The following is a 12,456-nucleotide window of genomic DNA, read 5'->3' as shown; positions in this document are numbered from 1 at the left end:
TGTAGCACAGCAGGGTGACTATGGTTCATGAAAATTACAGTGTATTTTAAAAAGAACCAGAAGTGGGAGTTCACAGTTTCCCAATAAAAGGCAGTGATAAATGTTTTAGGAGATGGGAATGCTCATTATTGTGATTTGATCATTCATGGTTATATACCTGTATCGAATTATCACACTGTGCCATAAATGTCCAGTAGTACATGCCAGTGAAAAAGGAAATACACAGTTAAGCAGACATGCCACACACAGAAGAACAAAATTAAGGATGACATCAAATTTCTTAGTGGAAACAATAGGAGCCAGTAGACAGTGGAGAGACATTTTTAAAGAAGGAACTGTCAACTTACAATAATGTACCTGGCAAAAATATTTTTCAAAATGATCATGAAATATAGATGTGTTCAGAAATAACAAAAACTTACAACAGGCATTGGTAAAGGACATTCCTTATACAGAAGTAAAATGATGCCATAAATGAGTTTGAAGCAAATCCCTGACATCAAATTTTTTTTTTTAATAAATACCTCAGTTATATATCTTTATAGGGTAAAGACTTTTAGACCTAAGCTACAATAGAGTTATTATACCTTAAAAAATTAATTGTTCCTCAGCAACAAACATCTAGTCAGCAATCAAATTTCCTACATTGTCTTACAATATTTTTTTAAGCTCGTTTTTTAGAAGTAGAATCCAAACAAGCGTAACATTACATTTGGTGGTGTCTGTCTTAACATTCTTGAGACATGTTTCTTTGTAGCCCAGGCTAGCCCTGAACTCACTATCCTCCTACTTCAGCCACTGAATTAGAGACGTGGAACACCATGCCTCGCCTAAAATTATTAATTGTGGTTAAAAAAATAACCATGTAATATCAAATTTACCCTCTTGCCTCTTTTAGGTGAACAGTTCAGTAAGTAGTGTTAACTAGATTCACATCATTGTGTAACATGTCTAGAACTTTTCATCTTAGAAATTTTGGGGGCGAATAAATGGTATTTATTAAAAGTTAGGTAAGGAAAATACAGAGGGGAGCATGGTGGGCCCAGGTAGAAGCTGGAAGTCAAGAGAGCGTGTTTCTATTCTTCAGGTGCTTTTAAAACCTAGATAACTTATGAGAAGGGGAGAACCAAGAGATTCCCATCCAATAATTAGTGAGTGGGGAGGGGCATGGGCAGTTCTTGGCCAGGTGAGGGTGGTTCCTGAGCCAAAGCATGGTTAATCTGATATGTAATATTTTTTCTGTGAATCCCAAACTTTCCCGATTTTAGCCTGCCTCATATTCCTCCAAGAGACAGTGTATTCTTTTTTGGAGTTGCTTCTGTTTAAATAGAAGGCCTTGGCCAAAGACATGAGTTTGCCTTTTGCCAGAAGTCTGGAAGGCTTAAATTTAGAGATGCTTAAGAGCCCCTTTTTGAAATCTCTGGGCTTTGGCTACTTTTAGAAGTCTGGCATAATTGACTCCATCTGGATCTGGAGAAGTCCCCTTATTTGTGCAGCCCTTTTGAACTGTCTTGCATGGCTGAATGCCAATAGTTCCTCTAAGAAGTTGAGGTACTCTGACCACTCGGGGGTGGCATCCTTTTAAACTGTTTCTCTGAACAATCGTCTCTGAAGTTTCTGCCAGTTTGGCAGTTTTGTCCACTAGAGTGGGAGTAGCTTCTCCAGGAAAGTCATAGGTTCTTCTAGAAAGTCAGATTTTGTCCCACGGAGGAGAAGTAACATCAAACAGACCAGAAGTCAGTACCAGTGTGACCTTTTTGGCCAAATTAAGTAACAGGTTTATTAAAAAATGGCCGTTAGGATGAATTTAATTAATCTAATTGCCCCATAGGGGATATACCAACGCCTTTAAATTGCTGTGAAGTGTCAGCAGGCAATAGTTATTAAGCTTTACAAGGAAAATACAAAATGAACTCAATACTTACGTCTGTGTTGATTGACAGATAGGTAGGTACTTGTGAGAGTCATTTTCCATGGGCTTCTCCATAAATGTCACAGTAGGATTAGAACTATAATGACAAAACTTAAAGTAACCATGGTTAATAGTTCAGCAATTAATATAATAGTATAATACTACTAAACCTCTCTTACTACAGTTGGGAACATACATACAAACTTGTAAAAGGAGTTAAGACACCAGCTTGGTATAGTGTTTTTTAATAACTATTTTAGAAGGCTTATATACTTGAAGAAGAAAAAGACATCTAACATATAAAGGAGCCAGTAGCAACATCACAGTTTCAACTTTGAATTTTGGTTAGCTAAAGTTAACGAGTTAGTGGTTGTCAGTACTGTCATTATAGTTCTGACAGTTAAAAACCCTAAATTCTCCAATATTAGGGGAAGGCAGTGTCGGTAATTTCAAATAGTCCTTGTTTTGATGCTCAGTTGCATATCATATGTATAATGTAAAAAACCTAATGTTTGTCTCCCAAACAGATGTCAGGCCTAAATGGTGGAACTTTTAGCATTTGTCATAAAGAGCAGAAATGTCAAAGACCTTGTTAGTTAGAATGTACCTTTGATAAATGGACTATAGCTGTTTACATGTGTACATTTTAACTGTAAATGATTTTGTAACCTTTAGATATAAGACACTAACAGTATTAGAACTATTTACTTAGTGTGTCTTGCAAGAGACTAATTTAGGCAGGATGCAAAGAGTAGTAAGTAATTTCAAATGAGCTATGTAGAGAACTTGTTATCTTATTTTTGGTTAGCAGGATCAGAGCACTCCCAGTACTTAGGACACAGCCAAGAGGAGAATCCATTGGGACTGTGTTGGCTCCCCCTTTGTTGGCATGTGAAAGGGTGGGGGGGGGAGAGGAATTTTACCCTGTGAGAGAGAACCTATTCTTCCAAGGTCAGTCCTCCACCTCTCCATGGAATTCCATTCTCTGAATGGAATTCTGTATGCTGGCTGGTAGAGAAAGAGGAAAAGGGAAGGAGGAAGATTGCCGTTTGGTTGAGAGTGAGATCAATTCCAAGATCTTTGGGACATCCCCCTTTTATTCTGGAATTCTGGATTGCAGGTCCTCTAAACCTAGCTTGCTTAAAAAGGCTTCCTGTAGACATCTCTGCACAAACAAGTGGTGGAGGTTCCTGACTTCCTACCATTCTCTAAATGGCCAGTCTCTTACATCCCTGCATGAGGGTTCCTAAATGGATGCTGATCCTGAATGTCAACCCAACTACTCTCCTAATGAAGAGAAAACAGAGGTCAGAGAAATATGCCAAATAATGGAAACAAATTAAGGTGGGATTGACACTCAGGGTCTTACATTTGCTAGGGAGGTGTTCTTACCACTAGAGCCTTATTGCCAGTCTTTGTTAATTTCTCAAGAGAGGAGATTTGGAAATTACCTTTAGGATCTGATATCCAGCCCCATTCACCTTATCAACAAAGGGTTACTGTGGTTTACTGGTGGGCCTGGGGCACAAGTACTGTGGTTTTAAGGCAGCGTGTCCCTACCCCAGGTGATGTGTCCCTGGGTGTGTCCCTGCATGCAGCCTTGGAACAAGCCCAGATCCTGGTATGGCAGAGACACCTTTCCTGGAGGGAAATCATTGGATGAGGGGCAGGGGAAAGGAAAACAGGTGCATGGAGGCTCTTATCTCTTTCCTGTGCCTTGCTGGAGGGTACACATCTCTGGGTCCTCCAAGTAATGCAGGACAGATTAGGAGGTGGGGGGATGGGCAAAGGGGAAAGCTAGCCCAAGGCCTGTGGCAATGGCCACCCTAGCTGGTGCCTACCATGGCTGGCATTGCCCAGAGCCTTGGAGAGGTCCCAGTCACTCTGCCCAAACCACTTAGCTGCCTGGGCCCAGGAATTAAAACGGGAGCAAGGACGAGGGGGTATGGGGAGGGAAGGGTTAGATGCATGGCACCCGAACAAAAGAGGCACTGGCTTCCATGGCTGACAACTTAAGGCCTCACAGGCAGTCCTGACTGCCCTTTCCACCTAGGCTAGATGCTGGCACACTTGCGTCCTGTGGCCATCCTGGTTGCTCTCCCTTCCCCAGCTGCGTGTCTACAAGGATGAGGCCACAGCAGTGGCTTGTGGAGTCTCAGGCACATAGGCCTCACATGCCTTGTACCACATGGGGGTGGGCTTATGCAGCATATCCCAGTATCTCCCAGCAGTGTGCTCTGGGTGAAAAGCTGATGCACTGGGAGAGACCCATGCATCAGGGAAGGGGTACAGTGCCAGGGAAAAGGGAGACATTGGTTAGAAGACATGAATCAATAAACATAGCATTTTACCTTTTTTTTTTTTAACTCCTGACTGGCTTTGCCAAACATGTTAATAGCGCTGGTTCATTCTGTGATCAAAAGTCTTCCGAATTCTTTGCCCTGTGTGGAAGAATCCATGGCAGGACATGTGAGTGTAAATGGAATTTATTATAAGTCAGGGAAGGGAAATAAAAAGGGGGAGCATGGTGAGCCCAGGTAGACGACAGAAGCTGAGACTTCATCTTACAGAATTGAAGTTCTATACCCAATCGAACTACTGCTCCCTAATTCCTTCCCTCAGCCCCATACAGCCACCATTCTACTTTGTTTCCATGATTTTGATTTCTCTAGGTATCTCATACAAGTAGATTCATATATTTGTCCATTTGTGACAAGGTTGTTTCAGCATAATATCCTCACATTTTTTTTAGCCATGTTATAGGTTGTAACAGACCTGCCTTCTCTTTAATATTAATTTAATATTCTGTGGTTTTTTTCTTTTCCTTCTGTGTGTGTATGTATGTGTGTGGAGTTTTTATTTCATTTCTTGAGTTAGAGTCTCACTCTCACCATGTAGTCCAGGCTGGCCTTGAACTTGCTGTGAAGCCCAGGTGGCCTTGAACTCCTGATCCTTCTGCCTTAGCCTAAGTGCTGGTATTACAGGTGTACCTAAGCATGCTCAGCTATTTCATTATATGTATTAGCTCATATTTTTCTTTTTTTTTTTAATTTATTTTATTTTATTTTATTATTCATATGTGCATACAAGGCTTGGGTCATTTCTCCCCCCTGCCCCCACCCCCTCCCTTAGCACCCACTACGCCTCCTCCCTCTCCCCCCCACCCCCTCAATACCCAGCAGAAACTATTTTGCCCTTATTTCTAATTTTATTGTAGAGAGAGTATAAGCAATAACAGGAAGGGACAAGGGTTTTTGCTGGTTGAGATAAGGATAGCTATACAGGGAGTTGACTCATTAATTTCCTGTGCATGTGTGTTACCTTCTAAGTTAATTCTTTTTGATCTCACCTTTTCTCTAGTTCCTGATCTCCTTTTCCTGTTGGTCTCAGTTGCTTTTAAGGTATCTGCTTTAGTTTCTCTGCGTTGAGGGCAACAAATGCTAGCTAATTTTTTAGGTGTCTTACCTATCCTCACCCCTCCCTTGCGTGCTCTCGCTTTTATCATGTGCTCAAAGTCCAATCCCATTGTTGTGTTTGCCCTTGATCTAATGTCCACATATGAGGGAGAACATACAATTTTTGGTCTTTTGGGCCAGGCTAACCTCACTCAGAATGATGTTCTCCAATTCCATCCATTTACCAGCGAATGATAGCATTTCGTTCTTCTTCATGGCTGCATAAAATTCCATTGTGTATAGATACCACATTTTCTTAATCTATTCGTCAGTGGTGGGGCATCTTGGCTGTTTCTATAACTTGGCTATTGTGAATAGTGCCGCAATAAATATGGGTGTGCAGGTGCCTCTGGAGTAACCTGTGTCACAGTCTTTTGGGTATATCCCCAAGAGTGGTATAGCTGGATCAAATGGTAGATCAATGTCTAGCTTTTTAAATAGCCTCCAAATTTTTTTTCAGAGTGGTTGTACTAGTTTACATTCCCACCAACAGTGTAAGAGGGTTCCTTTTTCCCCACATCCTCGCCAACACCTGTTGTTGGTGGTGTTGCTAATGATGGCTATTCTAACAGGGGTGAGGTGGAATCTTAGTGTGGTTTTAATTTGCATTTCCTTTGTTGCTAGAGATGGTGAGCATTTTTTCATGTGTTTTTTGGCCATTTGAATTTCTTCTTTTGAGAAAGTTCTGTTTAGTTCACTTGCCCGTTTCTTTATTGGTTCATTGGTTTTGGGAGAATTTAGTTTTTTAAGTTCCCTATATATTCTGGTTATCAGTCCTTTGTCTGATGTATAGTTGGCAAATATTTTCTCCCACTCTGTGGGTGTTCTCTTCAGTTTAGAGACCATTTCTTTTGATGAACAGAAGCTGTTTAGCCTTATGAAGTCCCATTTATCTATGCTATCTCTTAGTTGCTGTGCTGCTGGGGTTTCATTGAGAAAGTTCTTACCTATACCTACTAACTCTAGAGTATTTCCTACTCTTTCCTGTATCAGCTTTAGAGTTTGTGGTCTGATATTAAGATCCTTGATCCATTTTGAGTTAATATTGGCATAGGGTGATACACATGGGTCTAGTTTCAGTTTTTTGCAGACTGCTAACCAGTTTTCCCAGCAGTTTTTGTTGAAGAGGCCGCTATTTCTCCATCGTATATTTTTAGCTCCTTTGTCAAAGACAAGTTGGTTGTAGTTGTGTGGCTTCATATCTGGGTCCTCTATTCTGTTCCACTGGTCTTCATGTCTGATTTTGTGCCAGTACCATGCTGTTTTTAATGTTATTGCTTTGTAATATAGTTTGAAGTCAGGTATTGTGATACCTCCTGCATTGTTCTTTTGATTGAGTATTGCCTTGGCTATTCGTGGCCTCTTGTGTTTCCATATAAATTTAACAGTAGATTTTTCAATGTCTTTAATGAATGTCATTGGAATTTTGATGGGAATTGCATTAAACATGTAGATTACTTTTGGGAGTATAGACATTTTTACTATGTTGATTCTACCAATCCATGAGCATGGGAGATCTCTCCACTTTCTATAGTCTTCCTCAGTCTCTTTCTTCAGAAGTGTATAGTTTTCCTTGTAGAGGTCTTTCACTTCTTTTGTTAGGTTTACACCTAGGTATTTGATTTTTTTTGAGGCTATTGTAAATGGAATTGTTTTCATTTATTGTTTTTCAGTTTGCTCATTGTTAGTGTATAGAAATGCTAATGATTTTTCTATGTTGATTTTATATCCTGCTACCTTGCTATAGCTATTGATGATGTCTAGAAGCTTCTGAGTAGAGTTTTTTGGGTCTTTAAGGTATAGGATCATGTCATCTGCAAATAGGCATATTTTGACAGTTTCTTTACCTATTTGTATTCCTTTTATTCCTTCTTGCCTAATTGCTCTGGCTAGGAATTCCAGTACTATGTTGAATAGGAGTGGGGATAGTGGGCATCCTTGTCTGGTTCCTGACTTTAGAGGGAATGGTTTCAGTTTTTCTCTGTTAAGTATAATGCTGTTTGTAGGTTTGTCATGTATAGCTTTTATAATCTTGAGGTGCTTTCCTTCTATTCCTAGTTTTCTTAGAGCTTTTATCATGAAATGGTGTTGGGTCTTATCAAAGGCTTTTTCTGCATCTATTGAGATGATCAAGTGGTTTTTGTCTTTGCTTCTGTTAATGTGGTTTATTACATTTATTGATTTTCGTATGTGGAACCACCCCTGCATCCCTGGGATCAAGCCTTCTTCGTCGTGGTGAATAATCTTTTTGATGTGTTGTTGAATTCTGTTTGCCATTATTTTGTTGAGGAGTTTTGCATCAATGTTCATTAAGGAGATTGGCCTATAGTTCTCCTTTTTGGAGGTATCTTTGCCTGGTTTTGGGATAAGTGTAATACTGGCTTCATAAGATGTGTTAGGCAGTTTTCCTTCCCTTTCTATTTCATGGAACAGTTTAAGGAGGGTTGGTATCAGTTCTTCTTTAAAGGTCTGATAGAATTCAGCAGAGAATCCATCAGGTCCTGGACTTTTCTTTTTGGGGAGACTCTTGATTGCTGCTTCAATTTCATTTTGTGTTATAGGTCTATTCAGGTGATTAATTTCCTCTTGGTTCAGTTTTGGATGATCATATGTATCTAGAAATCTGTCCATTTCTTTAAGATTTTCAAATTCATTTGAATATAGGTTCTCGAAGTAGTCTCTGATGATTTCCTGGACTTCAATGGTGTTTGCTGGCAGCATTATTTATGCAGATCTCTGGTGTGAGCTTAGCACTCATCTGGCCCTGCAGGCTTTGTTTGCTCAGATTTCTCCTGTGTGTGAGCCTCTGCTACAAGCTTTCCTCTTTCCAAGCACACTGGGAAAGTTGACACTGCACCTGCGTTGTCAGGCCTGCGTGTTTATTTACAGCTCACATGGGAAGTGGGCCCTCCCCCCTCTCCTGTGGAGTTTTCCTCCCTCCGCCACTCTCACAAGCTTTCCTGCTCCTGGTTGCTGGTTGCTGGGTGCGCGCCCCCGCTCCCGCCAGAGCCTCTCAGGCCCGCCCTGCTTGTTTATTTACAGTCCTGGGAAGGACTCCCTTCCCCCAATTTTCAGCGCTCAGGGTGCCCCACCCTCTTTCCCACTTGTCTTTATTGTTCTTATTGCTTATTACTCAGTTTCTCTTTTTTTCCCTGGTGGGGGTCAGTCTGTCCAGGGGGCTGTGCTGCTCTGGCCCAGGCTTGTCTGTGGGAGTACCGCGGTACCGCAAAGCTCACCTGGTCTGCGTCTTCCCAAGCCGTCTGGGTGCAGGCAACTGGCGGCCCTGGGGCCCTCCTGGTTTCTCCATTTAACGTCTCATATTTTTCGTGTATTTATTTGTTGATGGACATTTGGAGTGCTTTGCTCTTGGCCGTTATGAGTAATGTAATGAATATGGGTAGGCAAATCATCTATTTGAGGTTCTGCTTTGAATTCTTCTGTATATATCCCCTAAAGTGGTACAGCTGGATCATACATTAGTTGTCTTTTTAATTTTTTGGGGGCCCTCGGTACTGTTCCCCATAGCAGCTGCATATTTTATGTTACATCCAGCAATGTACAAGGGTTCCAGTTCTAGCTTTTTTTCATACACTCACCACCACTTGTTGTTTTCTGCTTTTTGATTATGGCCATTCTAATTTGTATGAAGTGACATTTCATTGTGGGCTTGTTTTTTTGATGCAGAATCCCACCATGTAGGTCAGACTGGTCTCAAACTCACAATCCTACTGTCTCAGTTGCTGGGATTACGTGTGTCCCACCATACCTGTCTTTCATTGTGGTTTTTATTCTATGTCATATATAAGTAATGTTGAGCATTCTTTTTATATGCTTATTGTCATTTGCATATTTTGGGGGAATGTTTATTTACATCTTCTGCCTATTTTTTAAGTTGTGTTGCTTGGGTTTTTGTTGTTAAGTTGTAGGAGTTCCTTATATATTCTGGAATTCCTTATCAGATGTATGATTTACAATTATTTTCCATTTTCTAGGTTGCCTTTTCATTGTTGATTGTTTAATGTGCAGGAGTTTTAAAGTTTGATATCCTTCTATTTGTCTCTTTTTGCTTTTATTGCTTGTGCTTTTGCTCTTTTCTAAGAACCATTGCCAAATTCATTGTCATGAATATTTTCTCCTAGGGGTTCTGTAGTTTCAGGTCTTAAATTTTTCTGAGGTAATGTTTGCATATGGTTTATGGTAAGGGTTCAATTTCATTCTTCTGTGTGTTTGGATGTATGGTTTTCCCAGCACCATTTGTTGAAGATCTTAAGGTCTCTTAATTAATTAATAGCTTTCACTTTCATTTTTTTATTTTCTCACTTCTTCCTTGGAAAAGTTGGTGGAGAGGACATTTCTACTGTAGAGCTTTTGAGTCTGGCTTTTACTTGAAATATCTGTGTTGTGCCATTTAAAATGTTCCTTGGCTCCCATACTTCATGCAGACTAGTAATTACATATAAAGGCTTGGTTGGCTTCATACTGTACAGAGCCCCCAACAGCTTTTCACCTCATATTTGAACTGCTTTTTTTTTTATTTCCTTTATTCATATATGTATGCAATGATTGGGTCTTGAGCTGCTTTTGATAATTGCCAGGATCTATACTTTAGTCAGACTTACAGTGATCACTCCCTTTCTTTTATTAATTAGTCTTTCATCCATTTTTTTAAGGAATTATTTTTTGGGACAGTTTCTGTTTACCACAGAATTGATTACAGGGGGATATGTTCCAAGATCCCCACTGAATGCCTGAAACCACAGATACATACTGTATATATAAAACCTAGTGTATGTAATCCTATTTAGCGTTTTTCTTATATGTATGTGTGTTTATGTATGTATAATATATACGTGTATGTGTGTATATGAAACAACACACATCCTCATTTAATTTATAAATTAGAACCATAAGATTAGCAATTTGTAACAAAGAACAATATATTGTAACAAAATTGCTAGCCTCACTAATCTTGTACTTTGGGACTATTATTAAGTAACTAAGAGTTACTGAAACATGAGCACTGTGATACTACCACATTCATTCTGATAACTTAGATAGCTAGTAAGTGACTAATGGGCCAGTAGGGTACACAGCATGGATGATACATGTCCAGGGTAGGGTGGAGTAGGACACCAAGAGATTTCGTTATGCTACTTAGACTGGTACATGATTTTAAATATTTTAAATTATGTTGATTATGTCTGGAATTTTCCTTTCAATATTTTGGATACATGTAACCACTGGGTGTGAAATCATGGAAAAGTGGGGAGTAATGTGTCTTCTGTTCCTACACCATGTATAGCTTCCCCTTTTAGCAACATTTCATATGGAGTGGTGTATATTTTGTTAGATTTATACCTCAGTATTTTATTTTGTTGGTGTTGGTGTAAATGGAATTATTTAAATTTGAAGTTCCACTTGTTCATTGCTAGTATATAGGAAAGTGATAGAAATTTTTATATGTTAACTGTGTACCATGCAACTTTGCGATTATTGCTTATTAGTTCTAGGAGGGTTTTTGTTGTTGCTGATTCTTTTGGATTTTCTACATAATCATGTTGTCTGAATTAAGAGTATTACTTCTTTCCAATCAGTATTCCTTTTATTTTCCCTTCCATTTTTACTCTTTTAGTTAGGATTTGTAGCACAATGTTGAAAAGGAGTGGTGAGTGACATCCTTGCCTTGCTCCTGACTTTATCGAGAAAGCTTCTAGTTTTGTTCTGTGTTAAGTATGGTTCAAACTGCAAAACAAAACAAAGAATGTTGTCAATGCTGTTTATTTCACTTTTCTGACCTGCATAGTTTCTAAAGAAAAGTTGGGTGTAATTTTATCATTGTTTCTGTTTTGGTAAGATGGCTTTTTCCTCTGGGTTCCTTTAGGAATTTTTTTAAATTTGGGAAAATTTATTGTTTAAAGTATTTTTGTTCTCTTTTCTTCTGATACTTCTATTATATGTGTGCTGTATCTTTTGTAGTTGTCCCACAGTTCTTAGATATTCTGTTACTTATTTACTTTCATATTTTTGTCTTTTTTTCCTACTGGCTTTTTAGTTGGGAGGCTGGGATTTGGGAGTCTTTTGCATTTTGGCGGGGGGTGGGATGTGGGTAGGTGCTGGGGATTGAACTCAGGGCCTTATGCTTGCTGGGCAAGAACTTTACCACTTGTACTATGGTCCCATCCCTTTTGATTTTGTTTTTTGTTTTTTTTTTTTGAGATAGGGTCTCACTAACTTTCCTGGGGCTCACCTGGATTTGTGAGTAGTTGGGATTTCAGTCATGTGCCAACATGCCTACTCCTTGGTGTTTTTGTTTGTTTGTTTGTGTGTGTTTAAACAAGATCTTGCTGTATAGTTCACGATGGCCTTGAACTCCAGATCTTCCTGCCTCTGCCTCCCAAGTGCTGTGAATTTTGTTTTTTTTTTTTTGTTTTTGACAGTACTGGGGTTGGAGCATAGGACCTCACCCTTGCTAGCAGCTACTCTACCACTTGAGGCACATCCCCAGCCCACATGCTGTCTTCTTTATCTGTTTAAGCCCTTAGTATGTTAATCATAGTTTAAAATTTTTGGTCTGATAATTCCAGCATCCCTGCCATATCCTAGCCTAGTTCTGATACTTCCTTTATCTCTTCAAACTTTTTTATTTTGACCTTCCCTCTGCTTCTATTTTCTGGAAAATCATTGTGCACTGATAAGTACTAAATTAAGACTGAACGGGAACCTTCTGTAGATGTTTGCAATTCTCTCTGTGTTTATTTGTCCTCATCAATACTCTTGTCTTGTGAATTCTGTGAGTCTTGGCCTCCTCAGTTCTAAACTGTTCACTCAGTTCAGGTAGCCTCTCTAAACTCTGTTTACGTTTATTCTCTAGGTACTATACTCTGGAATCTGTCTAGGCAGTAGTCTGAGACAATAATGGGACTGATTGTGTTTTTTGAAATGTCACTCGCTTATGCTGCATATTGTGCAAAGGCTGGAACCCATTTTTTAAATTCTGTCTGCTTTTTAGTGTTTATGATGGGATTACTATGACAGATTATTATTACTTCTTATGGCTTGATGAATAAGTGTACTACCAGGGCTCTAAAA

At 39.4% G+C, this 12,456-nt stretch overlaps 1 protein-coding gene across 1 annotated transcript in view; it reads left to right on the top strand.

Annotated features, from left to right (window-relative positions):
• The window catches only part of Kpna1 (karyopherin subunit alpha 1), a 90,864-nt gene that overhangs the window by 41,835 nt on the left and 36,573 nt on the right, over positions 1-12,456 (top strand). The gene's annotated exons all lie outside the window — the stretch shown is intronic.

Source organism: Castor canadensis, chromosome 5 (genome assembly GCF_047511655.1).
Source record: "Castor canadensis chromosome 5, mCasCan1.hap1v2, whole genome shotgun sequence".
NCBI lineage: Eukaryota > Metazoa > Chordata > Mammalia > Rodentia > Castoridae > Castor > Castor canadensis.
Note: the sequence above shows the minus strand (reverse complement) of the source record. Positions and strands in the feature narration are given on the sequence as shown.